The sequence below is a fragment of the Eriocheir sinensis genome, chromosome 13 (assembly GCF_024679095.1).
Source record: "Eriocheir sinensis breed Jianghai 21 chromosome 13, ASM2467909v1, whole genome shotgun sequence".
In the NCBI taxonomy this organism is placed as follows: Eukaryota; Metazoa; Arthropoda; class Malacostraca; order Decapoda; family Varunidae; genus Eriocheir; species Eriocheir sinensis.
Genome location: NC_066521.1, coordinates 75,759 through 92,746, shown reverse-complemented (window position 1 = coordinate 92,746; position 16,988 = coordinate 75,759). Strand labels below are relative to the sequence as shown.

Genomic DNA, 16,988 nt, shown 5'->3' with positions numbered 1-16,988 from the left:
CCAGTCACTCCTCTCTCTCACTCCCTCCAGACTGAAATAGCCCAGGAGGAGAAGCGGGCTCGGAAACGCAAGCTCCAGGAGAAGAAGAAACTGGAGGAGAAGCTTCGTCTCAAGTCGGTCATCCTGGGCGACACCGGGCCAATTGAGACAGGTGGGGACGAACTCTTCAGCCTCGAGGAGCTGTCACAGGTGAGGCCCGGGGTAACCTTGATCTTGGCGTGGTTTTGAAGGTTGATTGGTAGTGTGGCAAGATAGGGTGTCCAGTGCAGATGTAGCTAACAGATGTGGAGTAGAGGACCTGGAAACAGTGCTCAGAAGGGAAAGACTCCGATGGTTTGGACATGTAAAGAGAGCAGGGGAGGATACAGTGCTGGGAGTTTTAGTAGAGGACCTGGAAACAGTGCTCAGAAGGGAAAGACTGATGGTTTGGACATGTAAAGAGAGCAGGGGAGGATATAGTGCTGGGAGTTTTAGTAGAGGACCTGGAAACAGTGCTCAGAAGGGAAAGACTCCGATGGTTTGGACATGTAAAGAGAGCAGGGGAAGATACATTGCTGAGTGTTGTGGAGAAATTGGAGGTAGAAGGAAGGAGATCAGTTGGTAGACCTAGGAAAACGTGGAGAAGGTGTATACAGGAAGACTTGGCACTGATGGGATTGGATGAGATTCGGGCAGAAGACAGAGCAGAATGAAGGAGAGCCATAAAGCGTCCAACCGCTCAGGAAGAGTGAAAACGGATGGTAAATGAAATGATGATGATGATGATGATTGGTAGTGTGGTTTGGGTGTGTGATTTTGTAGGGACGGGATGAGGGTGAGTGTTGGCTGTCGATAATGTTGGGGACAGCATGGTGAGGAGCAGAAAGACTCAGTTGGGGTGTGAGGGAGTGGTGTGGAGAGCTTGAGTGGCGCCAGAAGTGAGGAGGAAAGGTTGAGGAGAAGGCAGGAGAGCTTAAGGTTGGCAGCGTCCTGATCGTTCAGGGTGGTGGGAATGACTTAGAGAATGTAGGCACGGAGGACACGACAAGGGAGGTGGTAAAGGCAGTGGAGGGTAAGAATGTGAGCGTGGCAGTGGTTGGGGTTATGAGGCGCCCTAGAGAAAGGGAGACGTATGAGAGGGTGAGGCAGAGGACGAACGTTAGACTTCAGGAGGCACTGCTACAGTTGAAGGTGGAGTGGCTGAGGGGTAGGAGAGGGAGTGTCAGCTTCGTAGATCTGGATGGTGTTCTACGGGAAGGGCTGGACTTCAACATAGATGGGGTCCACCTGAACCAGTCAGGACTCTGGAGAATGGGCAGGAGGCTGAGGGAGTGGAGGAATGCTAGGTCCGTCCAGTGTGTGGATGCTTGAGGCGCTAGAGAGCAAGGAAGAGAAACCACCAACCAGGCAGTGAAGCGTATGAACTGTACGAACATTGGTTGTATGAATGTGAGAGGCTGGGGCACAGGTAAGCTGGATGACATGAGCAGGGAGCTGGATGAGTGGAAATTTGATCTGGTCGGTGTGACTGAGACTCACTTAAGGATGTGTGGATGGGGGAGTGTTTGTGATGATTGGGAAGGGCAGGAAGAAGCAGAACACACTTGGAGGCGTACGTAGCCTTACTCCTCAGGAAAAGTAAGTTGAAAGCATAACAGTAAAGGAAGCTTTTAATACGTATTTAACCCTGTATTAAATAAACTTGCAGAAACTGATGACATGGCAGGAATAAAAACCAGGATCTAAATTTATAAAATGTAGTAGTAGAGTATGTAGTAGACTGCAGGACCTGACAGGACACATCATTATCGTTTTTTAGGCGCGTAGATGAGCAAAAACATAAATCAATCATTCCGTTGCCGCTGGAGTGCGAACGAATATTTTTCCTTCAGACTTAGTTGTTCCTACCATTAATATTAATATTATTTACAAAATGAATTGCTTAATCTTCCTGTTGAAAAAAAGGGGCATTATATTGAACGTGTTGGCGGTCGAATTTCCAGACAGACATTTTTTTCCAGGCCAAAAAACAAGAGAGTTAAGTGTAAGAGTTGCAGTTTTCAATCTCCTTGGTATCTTAATAAATTTAATTAAAAAAACTTGATGAATTAGTGAAAAATGGAATGGTAGTTTCTGATTGGTATGGAGGGAGAGATAAGAGAAAGGGCATTGCAAGGAAGAAGTGTGAGCATGGAGGTAAAGAGGGATTTGAGAAATACAATAATAGTACCAACCCTCACTTATGCAAGTGAAACGTGGGCCTGGAATGAAAGTCAGAGGTCTAGAGTGCAGGCAGTGAAAATGAGTTATTTGAGGAGTGCTTGTGGTGTGAGTAGAATGGATGGAATGATTAATGAAAGTGTGTATGAGCATTTTGGAATGTGTCACAGGGGTGAAGGGAAGAAGTGTGGAGTGGTGGAAGTGAAGCGACAGACCTTAAAGTGGTTTGGCCACATGGAGCGAATGGAGGAGAGTAAGATGACCAGAAGGATGTATGCGAGTGAGATAGAGGGAGGGAATGTTAGAGGACGACCTCCAGTGAAATGGAGGGATAGGGTGCAAGAGTATGTTAGGGAGAGGGGGGAAAGATCTTTGAGAAACTTTGAGCAGGCAAGGAGGGAGTGTCTGGATAGAGAAAGATGGAAGCTCTTCTGCCATGGCCATCCCCTGGTGGGAGCTCCTAGGAGCAGGCGTCAATGAAATGATGATGATGATGATAGTTTCTGATTTCTAATTACTTGATGCTCACTTACTCAGATGTTCCTTATTTTTACTATGTATAGCAGTACATTGTGAAAATGGCCAATTGCTTTTCATCAGTTTTTAGAGCCTTGTTCCCTGCAGTAAACTTTCCTGAAAGAATACATTTTAATTTGAAGTTGTCTGTAGCTACAGTATGTTTGATACATCAGTCTTAACTGCTTAAATGTGCTTATGTTTTACCATAATTTGATCATGATGACCTTCAAAGTTTTATTATGAGACACTTGCCATACTTTCAGTGTTACTGCTAAATACAATAACACATAAATTGTCCCTAATGTATGTCAGAGAGGCCTCAGAATTACCCTAAAAACTGTGTGCTTCTCTCGCCTCCAACCACCCAACATTTTGAGCTGGGCTAAGCCGCCAGTGTTTCAAGGTCCTGTATATGCCCCTGGGCCCCACCCCCCTGGGAGCCATTGATGAGTGGAGGAGGAGGAGGAGGGAAGGAAAGTTAGCTGGAGGAGAGAGAAGGGAAAGGAAGGGAAGAGGAGGGGGAGGAAAAGAGAGAGAGAGAGAGAGAGAGAGAGAGAATCACCAGACCACGAAACTAATCCCTCTTCTTTCTCCTCTTCCTCCTCCTCCTCCTCCTCATCCCCACAGCCGTACAAACAGACACACAAACGGACAACCCTTTGCTGGTGACCACGTGACCTTGACCCTGAGCGGCGTTGACCCTGCGGCGCTGCACACGGGGGACTTCCTGTGTGACCCTTTGCACCCCATACCTCTGACCTCCCAGATACAGGCGCGGATTGTGGTCTTCAACATTGCCGTGATGCTAATCAAGGGAGCCCAGGTGAGGGAGGAGGAGGAGGAGGGATGTGTGTGTGTGTGTGTGTGTGTGTATTTACCTAGTTGTAGTTTTACAGGGCCTGGGCTTTGGCTCGTGTGGTCCCGTCTCCGTATCTGCATTTATCCAACTTTTCCTTAAAGCTTTGCACTCTCCTTGCCAATACTACATCCTCACTTAGTCTGTTCCAAACCTCTATGTTTCTTTGTGTCTCTCAAGCATCTTCCTTTGCTCAATTTTTTACTGTGTCCTCTTGTGTTCCTGGTGTTTATTCCTTGTCGTAGCAGTAACTCCTCATTGTCTACTTCTTCCATTTTATTCCATAACTTATAAATTTGTATTAGGTCTCCCCTTTCTCTTCTTTGTTCCAGTGTTGGCAGGTCCATTTCCTTTGATCGTTCTTCATATGTCAATCCCTCCAGATCTGGAACCATTTTCGTTGCCATCCTTTGTATTCTTTCTAGTTTTTTTATGTGTTTCTTCTTGTGGGGAGACCACACTGCCTCCGCATATTCCAATTTTGGTCTAATCATAGTGGTTATTAACTTTTTCATCATATCCTTATCCATGTAGTGGAATGCTAATCCTATACATCTTACCATTCGATATGTATCACCGAATATCCTATTGACATGACTCTCAGGCTGTTGATTATCCTGTAGAACTTTCTTTAATATTTCTCCATCACCCATTCTATATGTCCATTTTGGTCTCCCTTCACTCTTTCCCATTTCCATTACATGACATTTCTTCACATTGAACTCCATCTCCCATTTCATACTCCAGTCCCAAATCTTACTCAGGTCATCTTGCAGAATTTCAGTCTTTACTGCAGTTTTGCATCGTCTGCAAACAGGCTCATGTAACTGTTTACTTTCTCTTGCATATCATTTATATGTACTAGGAAAAGTATTGGTGCCAATACCGATCCCTGAGGCACTCCACTATCTACAATTCTCCATTCTGATTTTATGTCCTTAACCACTGTTCTCATCTCTCTTCCCCTTAGGTAGCTTTCCATCCAGTCCTTCATTTTCCCTTTCAATCCTTTATTTTCTAGTTTCCACAGCAGTCTTGTGTGTGGAACTTTGTTGAACGTGTTCTTTAAGTCCAGATAAAAGCAATCAACCCACCCGTCCCTTTCCTGTATTTTATCTGTCACTCTTGAGTAAAAGCTCAGTAAATTTGTCACACATGATCACCCTTTTCTAAATCCATACTGTTTATTTGTGATTAAATTTTGCTCTTCTAGAAATTGCGTCCGTTGTTTCTTTCTCACTTTCTTACATATTTTACATAGTACTCTGGTCAATGATACTGGTCTGTAGTTCAGGGGTTCTTCCTTCCTTCCTTCCACTTTTGTATATGGGGACCACTTAAGTCCTCTGCCACTCCTTGGGCACTGTACCAGTCGTTATTGAGCATTTAATGATGTCATATATCGGTCCAACCAACTCATTTCTACATTCTTTCAATATATACCCTGAGACTCCATCCGGTCCTACAGCCTTCCTCTCTTCCAGCTCCCCCAACAACTCATATATCTCTTCTTTATTTACTGAGACTTCCATATGAACATTTATCTTGTTTTCTTGTGGCTTGTTCAATATTGATTCATTAGTAAAAACTTGCTGGAGCTTTTTGTTTAGTAACTCCGCCATGCCTTTAGGATCATCGATTGTCACATTCCTGTCGCTCAAGTGTTTCTCTTAGTTTAATCTTTCCATTTATGAATCTATAAAACAGTTTAGGTTGTTCCTTGCACTTTTCCACAATATATCCCTTCTCTTCTTCCTTCCTTATTTTCACGTATTCATTTCTCGCTGCCTTAAAATCTTTATTCCTTTGGTTTTTATTTCTTTTTAATCTTTTCCTTGCTTTGTCTCTTCTTTCTTTTGCCTCAGCACACCTTGCATTAAACCAGTCCTTTTTTCCCTTTTCTTTAGGTCTGGTACAAACTTCTTAACCTGTTTTATACGCCTCCATAAAAATATCATACTTTTCTTGCACTTCACTTGTTCCCATTAGCTCATCCCAGTCCAGCACTCCATAATATTTCCTGAGGTTTTCCACGTCTGCCTTCCTAACCTGTTTCTTTTATAGGATTCATCCTCTTCACTTCCTTCCTCTTCCGTTTCTATCTCTAGGATCACGTGGTCACTCTTTCCCAGAGGGCGTCCATACCTTAATTCATCCTTTCAAGTGCATTCCTTTTGTTAACACCAGGTCCAGTCTCGCCGGTTCATCATCACTTCTATATCTTGTGTTTTCCTTTACCTTTTGTGTGTGTGTGTGTGTGTGTGTGTGTATTTCAATCTGAGTGCGAGTGTGTTTATTTGTATTTTCTAAAGCTGTGTGCATGTGTGTGTGTGTGTGTGTGTATCTTCAGAAGCTGTACAAACAGTAAATTGATTAATTGGGTTTCCAACAACGTGATGGAAGAGACGTGTAAATACCAGTGGCCAACGTATTGGGGGAACCAAGGCCCCCCCGGGCGCAGGGTTTTGGGGGCGCCAAAATTGGATACCAGAATTTTGAATTGTAAAAAGTATAAAATAAAATAAAAAATTCTCCAGTTGAGTGTCAAGTGTGATTTTAGCTGCGCTGTTCCTATAAAGTACGCACCGTGTAGCCACTGTTTCCCTCTGCCTTTCTCACTGCCCTTGAGGTTGCTGGTGTTCCTCTGGCCTGACATTTGATAGCTACTTTTACCGAGGACTAACGGCCAGTGATCACTATACTGCCCCAGGTGCCAAGTTTTAAAGGTTCGCCACTGGTAAATACATTTCTTCTCGTAGAGTTTCCCGTTTTACTCTAACTCCAATCCATGTGTGTGTGTGTGTTACTCTCCTGTGCACTGAGGCAATGATCCACAGCCTAAAACAGTTAGGAAATGTGTTAAGGATGAAATAGGATGCTCGGAAACGGTAGTCTGAATTTTACGCTGAAAGATCCATCCTGCCGGGGGGGACTTGGAACGGATGGTGCGGCTCAGGACGGACTGTCAGGGGTGGAGGAAAGAATAGGAAGGGAGGGCAAGGGAAGGGAAAGGAATGGAGGGGAAAGGAAAGGGAAAAGAAGGGAAGGGAAAGGAAAGGAAAGGGAAGGGAAAGGAAAGGAAAGGAAGGGAAGGGAAGGGAAGGATAAGAGAGGAAGGGAAGGGAAAGGAAAGGAAAGGAAGGGATGGGAAAGGAAGGAAGGTAGAGAAGAGAGAAAATTAATTACAGGAAGGAAGGAAGGAAGGAAGGGAAGGGAAAGGAGAGGAAGGGAAGGATAAGAAAGGAAGGGAAGGGAAAGGAAGGAAGGAAGGGAAGGGAAAGGAAAGGAAAGGAAAGAAAAGAAAGGAAAGGAAGGGAAAGGAAGGAAGGAAGGGAAGGAAAGAAAAGGAAGGGAAGGATAAGAAAGGAAGGGAAGGGAAAGGAAAGGAAAGAAAAGAAAAGAAATGGAAGGGAAGGATAAGAAAGGAAGGAAGGAAGGGAAGGGAAAGGAAAGGAAAGAAAAGGAAGGGAAGGGAAAGGAAGGAAGGAAAGGAAGGGAAGGATAAAGGAAGGGAAGGGAAAGGAAGGAAGGAAGGGAAGGGAAAGGAAAGGAAAGAAAAGAAAAGGAAGGGAAGGATAAGAAAGGAAGGGAAGGGAAGGGAAAGGAAAGGAAAGAAAAGGATGGTAAAGATAAGAAAGGAAGGGAAGGGAAAGGAAGGAAGGTGGAGAGGAGAGAAAATTGAGTGCAGGAAGGAAGGAAGGAAGGGAAGGGAAAGGAAAGGAAAGGAAAGAAAAGAAAAGGAAGGGAAGGATAAGAAAGGAAAGGAAGGAAGGTAGAGAGGAGAGAAAATGAAGTGCAGGAAGGAAGGAAGAAAGGAAGAGAGGAAAGCTGATAAAGGGAGAAACAGGAAAGAAGGAAAGAGAACAAGAGAAAGTAATAATAACAACAGGATGCTCATGAGTCTGTTTGTCCACAGCTCCGGAAAACGACGAAAGGAAGAACCAAAGGAAGGAAGACCATCTCAGAAGACCCCAGAGTCAGCCCCTACAGTCCAAGAAATAGCTGAAACAAGTCCAACCAACCTTCCTTTCTTTCTGTTTCACGTTTCCTTTACCTTTGGCGAGGTGCCAAGGCGGTGGCGACCATGGACCCTCCCTGTCAACAGCCGTCCTCTGCCACACTGTGTCTGCCATCCATGTCTTGCAGCAGGCCAGCCATGAGTTTGATTCTTTGACATCCTCTTGCTCTTCTTCCTTCCAAGCAAGCACTCACTCTCTGGTCCTCAGCATATGACCCAGAAGCTTCACTTGTCGCCTTCTTATGCTTTTCATCAAGTGCCTGTCTGCTGCTGCTGCTGCTCTTTGTCATAAAAGTTAATTTGTCATTATCTTAGTTAGTTAGAGGTCCAGATAATTGTTGTAGCTAAACCCAAGACTCCTGTCCCTCCCTACCTTCCTTTCCCTTCCTCTCCCTCTCCACCTGTCTCCCAAGTTCCCAGTCTGCTGAGGTCCGGATAAATGTTGTATGGGCAAGACTCCTGTCCCTCCCTCTCTTTCAGTTCCCTTCCTTTCCAGTCTTTCTCTTTTCTTCCATTATCTCTCTCTCTCTCTCTCTCTCTCTCTCTCTCTCTCTCTCTCATCTTGCATAGCTCTCTCTCCCTTCTTTCATCTCCTCTCCCTTCAGCCATATTATCATCTTCCTTCTGATTTTTATCATTTTCTCTCTCCCTTTTCCATCTGGTTTCTTTCTTCTCTCATTTTCCATCTCTCTCTCTCTCTCTTCAAACCCATTGGAATAATAATAATAACGCACACTGCAATTCCATCTTTATTTATCAATAGAACAGCACACACACACAGGGGAGGTCATGTGGCTATCTATGGTGGGGTTGGGTTCCTTTTAGCTGTCTAAGAGGGCATGTGTCTGTAGGGGTTATAAACATCCTGTAGGGTGACATCCTGTTGACCCTGTGACCTGTAAGAGAGAGAGAGAGAGAGAGAGAGAGAGAGAGAGAGGGGGGGGGGGTCCTTTTATGCAGCTGGGGGGGTTGTCAACATACTGTGAGGGAACATCCTGTAGGGTCCTGTGGGCTGTGGTGAGAGAGAGAGAGAGAGAGAGAGAGAGAGAGAGAGAGAGAGAGAGAGAGAGAGAGAGAGAGAGAGAGAGAGAGAGATTGTCTTCTTCCTTTAACATCTCCAGGACTTCTTCAATCTCCCAGGTGATCTCCTCTCCTCCTCCTGACACTGCCACATCAAGAGGAAGGAGACCAGCTGGAAAACTTGGAGGCAGAGGAGGAGGAATATAAGGAGAGAGAGAAGGAAAGTGTGTGTGGAGGGACTCTATGTGTATATATGTATGTGTATGTATAAGGTTCCATAGGCTAGATCTTCCCCTGGCCTTCTATGGGGATATGGGGGTCAAATTATGCCCCCAATTCCCCACAGAAGGGTTCGGGGAGAAGCCAGTCTGTGGAACCTGATTGGACGTTGTTAAAATATATATTAATAAAGTTTTTGAAATTAAGAAATGTGTTTTTCTGTGTGTGTGTGTGTGAGAGAGAGAGAGAGAGAGAGAGAGAGAGAGAGAGAGAGAGAGAGAGAGAGAGAGAGAGAGAGAGAGAGAGAGAGAGAGAATTACTTCTTCTTCTCCTTCCTTCTTCTTCTGTTCCTCTTGTTATCTCTTCCTCCTCCTCCTCTTCTTCCTCCAAATCTGTGAATACAAATTTTTATTAATGGAAGGAAATGGAAGAGAGATTTAAGGAAGGAAGGAAGGAAATGGGTAGAAATTTGATGAATGGAGGAGGGGAAGAAGGAGGAGGAAGGGTAAGTAGAAGGAGAGGGAGAGAGGATAAAAGAAGGAAATGGGAGAGAAGGAGGAGGAGGAGGAGGAACATGAATTGGATTATAGGAAGGAGGAGGAGGAGGAAGGAGAGAGAACCAGAGAAGAAGGAAGAAGAGGAAGGAAGGAGGATAACGGAGAATAGAGAAAGATTTGATAGGAGTAGGAGGAAAAGAATGAACCTGGTCACCGATAGGACACACCAAAACACCCATAGGACACCACCAAAACCTGGTCACCCATAACACACTAAAGTCGGTTTCATTCATTGTGCATTGTTAGTTGTTATTACGTGAAGATTAACTTTCTTATTTTCAGTGACATTTGACTGATTGTATATATCAAGAACCCTCTAGCCCTCTTATATAAACCATAAGCAAGCTGATTTGCAAGCACACGAAAGACACTCCTGTATCAAACAGTATTGTCGGATCCAACGATTTAAAGCATTCCAAATACCTGCAATTCATGTCATGGCAGGTGCATAAAACGGCATCTGGCTCTCCAAGTGCCTTTACATACGGAATTTTGATAACTTATTGCACATGGGTAATATTTGAAGTAGCCTACAGCCACATTACAGTCAACAGTTATTAGTTACTATTCCATGTTATTTCCAATATTGACCATTATTTACATGCAGTAAACTATTAAAATACCCTTTATTTGCACTTGCAGAAACAGATGTCTTTTAGCCCCTTGACTGCAGATTTCCTACCAGAAAACCTCACCAAGCTACAGGAATGGAACACAAGGTGGGTGCTACAATTCAATGAAGAAAAATGTAAAGTCCTGCACCTTGGGAGGGGATATCCAGCACACCAATACCACATGGGAAACACTCCACTATCCACCACAGAGGCAGAGAAAGACCTGGGACTATATGTTACCAGGCTACCGTGAAGGGATATCCAGCACACCAATACCACATGGGAAACACTCCACTATTCACCACGGAGGCAGAGAAAGACCTGGGACTATATGTTACCAGGCTACCAGTGAAGGGATATCCAGCACACCAATACCACATGGGAAACACTCCACTATCCACCACAGAGGCAGAGAAAGACCTGGGACTATATGTTACCAGGCTACCAGTGAAGGGATATCCAGCACACCAACACCACATGGGAAACACTCAACTACCCACCACAGAGGCAGAGAAAGACCTGGGACTATATGTTACCAGGCTACCAGTGAAGGGATATCCAGCACACCAACACCACATGGGAAACACTCCACTATCCACCACAGAGGCAGAGAAAGACCTGGGACTATATGTTACCAGGCTACCAGTGAAGGGATATCCAGCACACTAATACCACATGGGAAACACTCCACTATCCACCACAGAGGCAGAGAAAGACCTGACACAATATGTTACCAGGCTACCAGTGAAGGGATATCCAGCATACCAATACCACATGGGAAACACTCCACTATCCACCACAGAGGCAGAGAAAGACCCGGGACTATATGTTACCAGGCTACCAGTGAAGGGATATCCAGCACACCAATACCACATGGGAAACACTCCACTATCCACCACAGAGGCAGAGAAAGACCTGGGACTATATGTTACCAGGCTACCAGTGAAGGGATATCCAGCATACCAATACCACATGGGAAACACTCCACTATCCACCACAGAGGCAGAGAAAGACCTGGGAGTGTATGTTACCAGGCTACCAGTGAAGGGATATCCAGCACACCAATACAACATGGGAAACACTCCACTATCCACCACAGAGGCAGAGAAAGACCTGGGACTATATGTTACCAGGCTACCAGTGAAAGACAAATCCGTGCCAATCAAAGTGGACGGGTTAATGCAGATTGCTACCACTATAACCAGCATGCCCAGGCCAGAGAATAAGAGAGAGTAAGAATAAGAGAGCCTTGCAAACTTGATCACAGAGAGTGAGTGGGTCATGCAAATTTATAGAGAAAGTCATAATTAGAATGAGACATACTTACAGAGGGAGAGAGGCATGAAATTCAAACTGATGCAGGAGGAGGAGGAAGAGGAGGAGGATGAAGAAATAATTGAAAGGAATGCAGGAGGAGAAGGAAAAGGAGGAGGATGAGGAGAGATAAACAGAAAAGCAGGCAAGAGGAGGAAACATGGAAACATGGAAATGCAGGCAACAGAAAGCCTATTGGCTCATTACGAGGTTGCCTGCTCACTCATGCACACTGACAGCAAGAAAAAAGCACCCATGAATAGCTATTAATTGGTGAGAAAGGAGGAAAGCTAAGTCTACTGCTGTCTACCCCAGGATGACTGAACTGCTGAGAAAAATGTTAAGCTAAGTCTACTGCTGTCCACCCCGGAATGACTGAACTGCTGAGAAAAATGTAAAGCTAAGTCTACTGCTGTCCACCCCGGGATGACTGAACTGCTGGGAAAAATGTAAAGCTAAGTCTACTGCTGTCCACCCCGGGATGACTGAACTGCTGGGAAAAATGTTAAGCTAAGTCTACTGCTGTCCACCCCGGGATGACTGAACTGCTGGGAAAAATGTTAAGCTAAGTCTACTGCTGTCCACCCCGGGATGACTGAACTGCTGGGAAAAATGTAAAGCTAAGTCTACTGCTGTCCACCCTGGGATGACTGAACTGCTGGGAAAAATGTTAAGCTAAGTCTGCTCCTGACCACCCAGGATGACTGAACTGCTGGGAAAAATGTAAAGCTAAGTCTACTGCTGTCCACCCTGGATGACTGAACTGCTGGGAAAATGTTAAGCTAAGTCTACTGCTGTCCACCCAGGATGACTGAACTGCTGGGAAAATGTAAAGCTAAGTCTACTGCTGTCCACCCCGGGATGACTGAACTGCTGGGAAAAATGTTAAGCTAAGTCTACTGCTGTCCACCCCGGGATGACTGAACTGCTGGGAAAAATGTAAAGCTAAGTCTACTGCTGTCCACCCCGGGATGACTGAAGTGCGGGGAAATCTGTTAAGCTAAGTCTACTGCTGTCCACCCAGGATGACTGAACTGCTGGGAAAAATGTAAAGCTAAGTCTACTGCTGTCCACCCCGGGATGACTGAACTGCTGGGAAAAATGTTAAGCTAAGTCTACTGCTGTCCACCCCGGGATGACTGAACTGCTAGGAAAAATGTAAAGCTAAGTCTACTGCTGTCCACCCTGGGATGACTGAACTGCTGGGAAAAATGTTGAGCTAAGTCTACTGCTGTCCACTCCGGGATGACTGAACTGCTGAGAAAAATGTTAAGCTAAGTCTACTGCTGTCCACCCCGGGATGACTGAACTGCTGGGAAAAATGTTAAGCTAAGTCTACTGCTGTCCACCCCGGGATGACTGAACTGCTGGGAAAAATGTAAAGCTAAGTCTACTGCTGTCCACCCTGGGATGACTGAACTGCTGAGAAAAATGTAAAGCTAAGTCTACTGCTGTCCACCCTGGGATGACTGAACTGCTGGGAAAAATGTTGAGCTAAGTCTACTGCTGTCCACCCCGGGATGACTGAACTGCTGGGAAAAATGTTGAGCTAAGTCTACTGGTGTCCACCCAGGATGACTGAACTGCTGGGAAAAATGTTAAGCTAAGTCTACTGCTGTCCACCCCGGGATGACTGAACTGCTGGGAAAAATGTTAAGCTAAGTCTACTGCTGTCCACCCCGGGATGACTGAACTGCTGGGAAAAATGTTGAGCTAAGTCTACTGCTGTCCACCCCGGGATGACTGAACTGCTGGGAAAAATGTAAAGCTAAGTCTACTGCTGTCCACCCCGGGATGACTGAACTGCTGGGAAAAATGTAAAGCTAAGTCTACTGCTGTCCACCCCGGGATGACTGAACTGCTGGGAAAAATGTTAAGCTAAGTCTACTGGTGTCCACCCCGGGATGACTGAACTGCTGGGAAAAATGTTAAGCTAAGTCTACTGGTGTAAAAAACAGGGTTGGTGATTTTTTTATTTTATAGCCTCTGCAAATTTTTCACGCCAACAGAAAAATCAATCTGGGCTTATCTTGAGGGGGCACAAGGGTTTGGACTCCCCTAATGGCATCATTGGCTGGCCAGCACACTCAGTCCATCTCCAGGGTACGGTGTGAGAGCTTCTTACCCCCACGAGCACTCCCTGTGGGGAAATACACACTTCTCAGCCACAGGACACTGGGTGAGGTGAGGAGGAAAAAAGTTGGAAAGTTTGGTTTAGTTGGCGCAATATCTGTGGTCATATGCCGGAGAGAGACAAAAGGGGAAGGAATTATAGGAGAAGGGAACAGACCCCAGGAGACGGAACACAACCCCCGATTAATACCTGGTACAGTCGCGGATAGAAGTGAAGACACAGATTTCAGTAACTTTCATTCACAGGCACTAAAGAGTTTTCCTTTTTCATTTGATTCACAAGCAATAAATTTGTAAAATACCTGATAAAACACTTGCTTATAGATAAAAGAAGGTAACAGTACTTTGTTGCAGGTGAAAATATCCATTTAATGCTAAAACAATTATCATGTCATTAATTTGACTTTGCTTTCTGGCAACTACCAATGGCTGATCTTTCCGCTATTTATATTACTATAATGTCCAACTCTTTTGATCAAACTGAAACATAAAATTAATAATCAAAGTTGATACTTGCACATGATTTTAACTCATATGATAAAATGATACTATTTGAGTGGGGAAGAACAATGGACGAAGATTTATGAAACGTTATCGTTCAGTGGAGGGAGAACTCCTTGGGATGACACACATCATCTTATAAAACTTATTATCAGCCTTATATATATATATATATATATATATATATATATATAAATATATATATATATATATATACATATATATATATATATATATATATATATATATATATATATATTAATAAAGGCGTGGCGGGCGCCATGGAAAATGATGCTACCATGTGGGGAACACCTTACGATGCTAGGCTACACACATCTTGCAAGGATTATATCAATAGCCTAATAGTTCGTGTGTGTGTGTGTGTGTGTGTGTGTGTGTGTGTGTGTGTGTAAATATATAAATAAATAAATAAGTAAATAAATAAATATATGAAATAAAAAAATAATAAAGCATGACCCATGCTGCGTGCAACACCATCGTTGGTACCGTTAGTACCGATACCAGTACCAGAGTGTGTTGGCCCTTTCTCTCTGACTACTTACTTTCTACATGAAAAATCAGTATATAGGTATTATGAAAAGACTCATTATCTAATAACACTAGCAGCAGATATTAGCAAAGTTCTGGCACCAACTTTTCCTATCTATTGTACATACTGACAGCATATATGGTCCCGGTACTACTGGTACTGGAGTTCTCAGGACCAGTATTATCGGGCGTAGGGTATCGGAAAAGCCGCCAAATTTTTCCACTCTGCCCGGGAATCAAACCCGGGCTCTCTCAGTTGTGAGCCGAGTGTGCTAACCACTGCACCACAAAGCCCCCGAGGCGAGGAGGAGGGTAAAGGTGGGGGCAGTGAAGGGAACTGTAGGGAGATTAACAGGTGACACAACAGTCTGGAGAGGATGGTAAAGGTGGGGGCAGTGAAGGGAACTGTAGGGAGATTAACAGGTGACACAACAGTCTGGAGAGGATGGTAAAGGTGGGGGCAGTGAAGGGAACTGTAGGGAGATTAACAGGTGACACAACAGTCTGGAGAGGAGGAGGGTAAAGGTGGGGGCAGTGAAGGGAACTGTGGGGAGATTAACAGGTGACACAACACTCTGGAGAGGAGGGTAAAGGTGGGGGCAGTGAAGGGAACTGTAGGGAGATTAACAGGTGACACAATAGTCTGGAGAGGAGGAGGGTAAAGGTGGGGGCAGTGAAGGGAACTGTAGGGAGATTAACAGGTGACACAATAGTCTGGAGAGGAGGAGGGTAAAAGTGGGGGCAGTGAAGGGAACTGTGGGGAGATTAACAGGTGACACAACAGTCTGGAGAGGAGGGTAAAGGTGGGGGCAGTGAAGGGAACTGTGGGGAGATTAACAGGTGACACAACAGTCTGGAGAGGAGGAGGGTAAAGGTGGGGGCAGTGAAGGGATCCGTAGGGAGACGCACTGGTGGAAAGTTAACAATTATTTTACGATTTTTTCACCTCTTATAACGGACTTTTAGCACATTAACCCGGTAGCAGTGACGGGCCAAATTTGTGGCTTTACCGTGTAGCAGCGACGGGCCAAATTTGTGGCTTTACCGTGTAGCAGCGACAGGCCAAATTTGTGGCTTTACCGTGTAGCAGCGACGGGCCAAATTTGTGGCTTTACCGTGTAGCAGCGACGGGCCAAATTTGTGGCTTTACCATGTAGCAGCGACGGGCCAAATTTGTGGCTTTATCGTGTAGCAGCGACAGGCCAAATTTGTGGCTTTACCGTGTATCAGCGACAGGCCAAATTTGTGGCTTTACCGTGTAGCAGCGACGGGCCAAATTTGTGCCATGATATCAACCCCCAAATTAGATGATACATAATCTGATCACAAATGCTTTGATATATATTTTGAAATGGTTTGTGTGAGGGGTGATTTTTTCTCGTTTTCTCACTTAGAGGGACCATTAAGAAACATGATCCCCGCTGCTACCAGGTTAATGGACTAAAGTTCCCCCCAATTAGTCTGTTATATCGAGGGTTCACTGTATTTTGTTACGGACGCTTTGAATGAGTTGAAATAGGCGGAGCAAAGCATCCATGGTTTAGTTAGATAGAAGTATATATGGAAAAATGGCCAATATAAAATGAACTCAAATCCAGTACGGCAGGCAGTATTCATTATATATATATATATTTTTTTATAACAAAGGAGGCAGCTCAAGGGCACACACAAAAAGAAAACAATAATAAAAAAAAAGCCCGCTACTCGCTGCTCCTAAAAAAGAAACAAAAGAGAAAAAGGGTAACATGCAAGGGTTATGTTCTGCAAAAAGTTCGCATAATGTGAATTCGCATATATGGAACCTATCATCCCATTAATTACAGGGGGTTATGTTCCACGACCCGTTTCAGATCCCTCTAACTATTTATTCCGGCGCCGTTTCACAATAATAAAGCACTAAAGATTGCTTCCAGGGAGTCGCACCCTAAGTCTACGATTTAAGCTGATAATTAGCTACCTGAGGATTAACTTTATGATCAGAGGGAGGAAAAGATTAATTATAGGCGAGGAAAGTGCGGGAAAATATTTGCACCCTCTAAAGTGTCACCAAACCTCACCAGCACCAGCGCCGATACTTGCATAATAACGATTTTTTCTCACATAAAACGAATACTTGGCACATTTAGGTTAGTCGCATATGAGCGAATTCGCATATTTCGAACTTGCATTTATCAAATACCCGGTGTGTATGGAAAATGGCCAATATTAAGTGAACTCAAATCCAGCATACTACAAGTAGCTGAATGCAAGAAACAATAAGCACCAGCCTTTCTTGGCCTGCTCAAAGCCAAGCGAGGGAAAGTCTTCATCCTCCCATGGTTTTGTGGTCCAAGCCTGACCTTTCCCGTTCATCAGCACCCACGGGTCAGAGCCAACAGGCTTTGTCCGAGTTCTGTAAGAAATATGCCGGGTTATTTATTTATTTATTTTTTTTTTTTTTACGTCGTGGCCTATTGCGCTGGTAGGCTTCTTCCCGGTGGATCCTGATG

The 16,988-nt window shown here is 44.6% G+C and overlaps 1 long non-coding RNA gene across 1 annotated transcript; it reads left to right on the top strand.

The window, feature by feature from the left end:
- Window positions 1–14,228: 14,228 nt before the first annotated feature.
- On the top strand, window positions 14,229–16,988 carry LOC126997837 (uncharacterized). The gene is made up of 3 exons (XR_007752396.1): window positions 14,229–15,024; window positions 15,093–15,200; window positions 15,272–16,988. It is a non-coding gene; the product is annotated as an uncharacterized LOC126997837 (long non-coding RNA).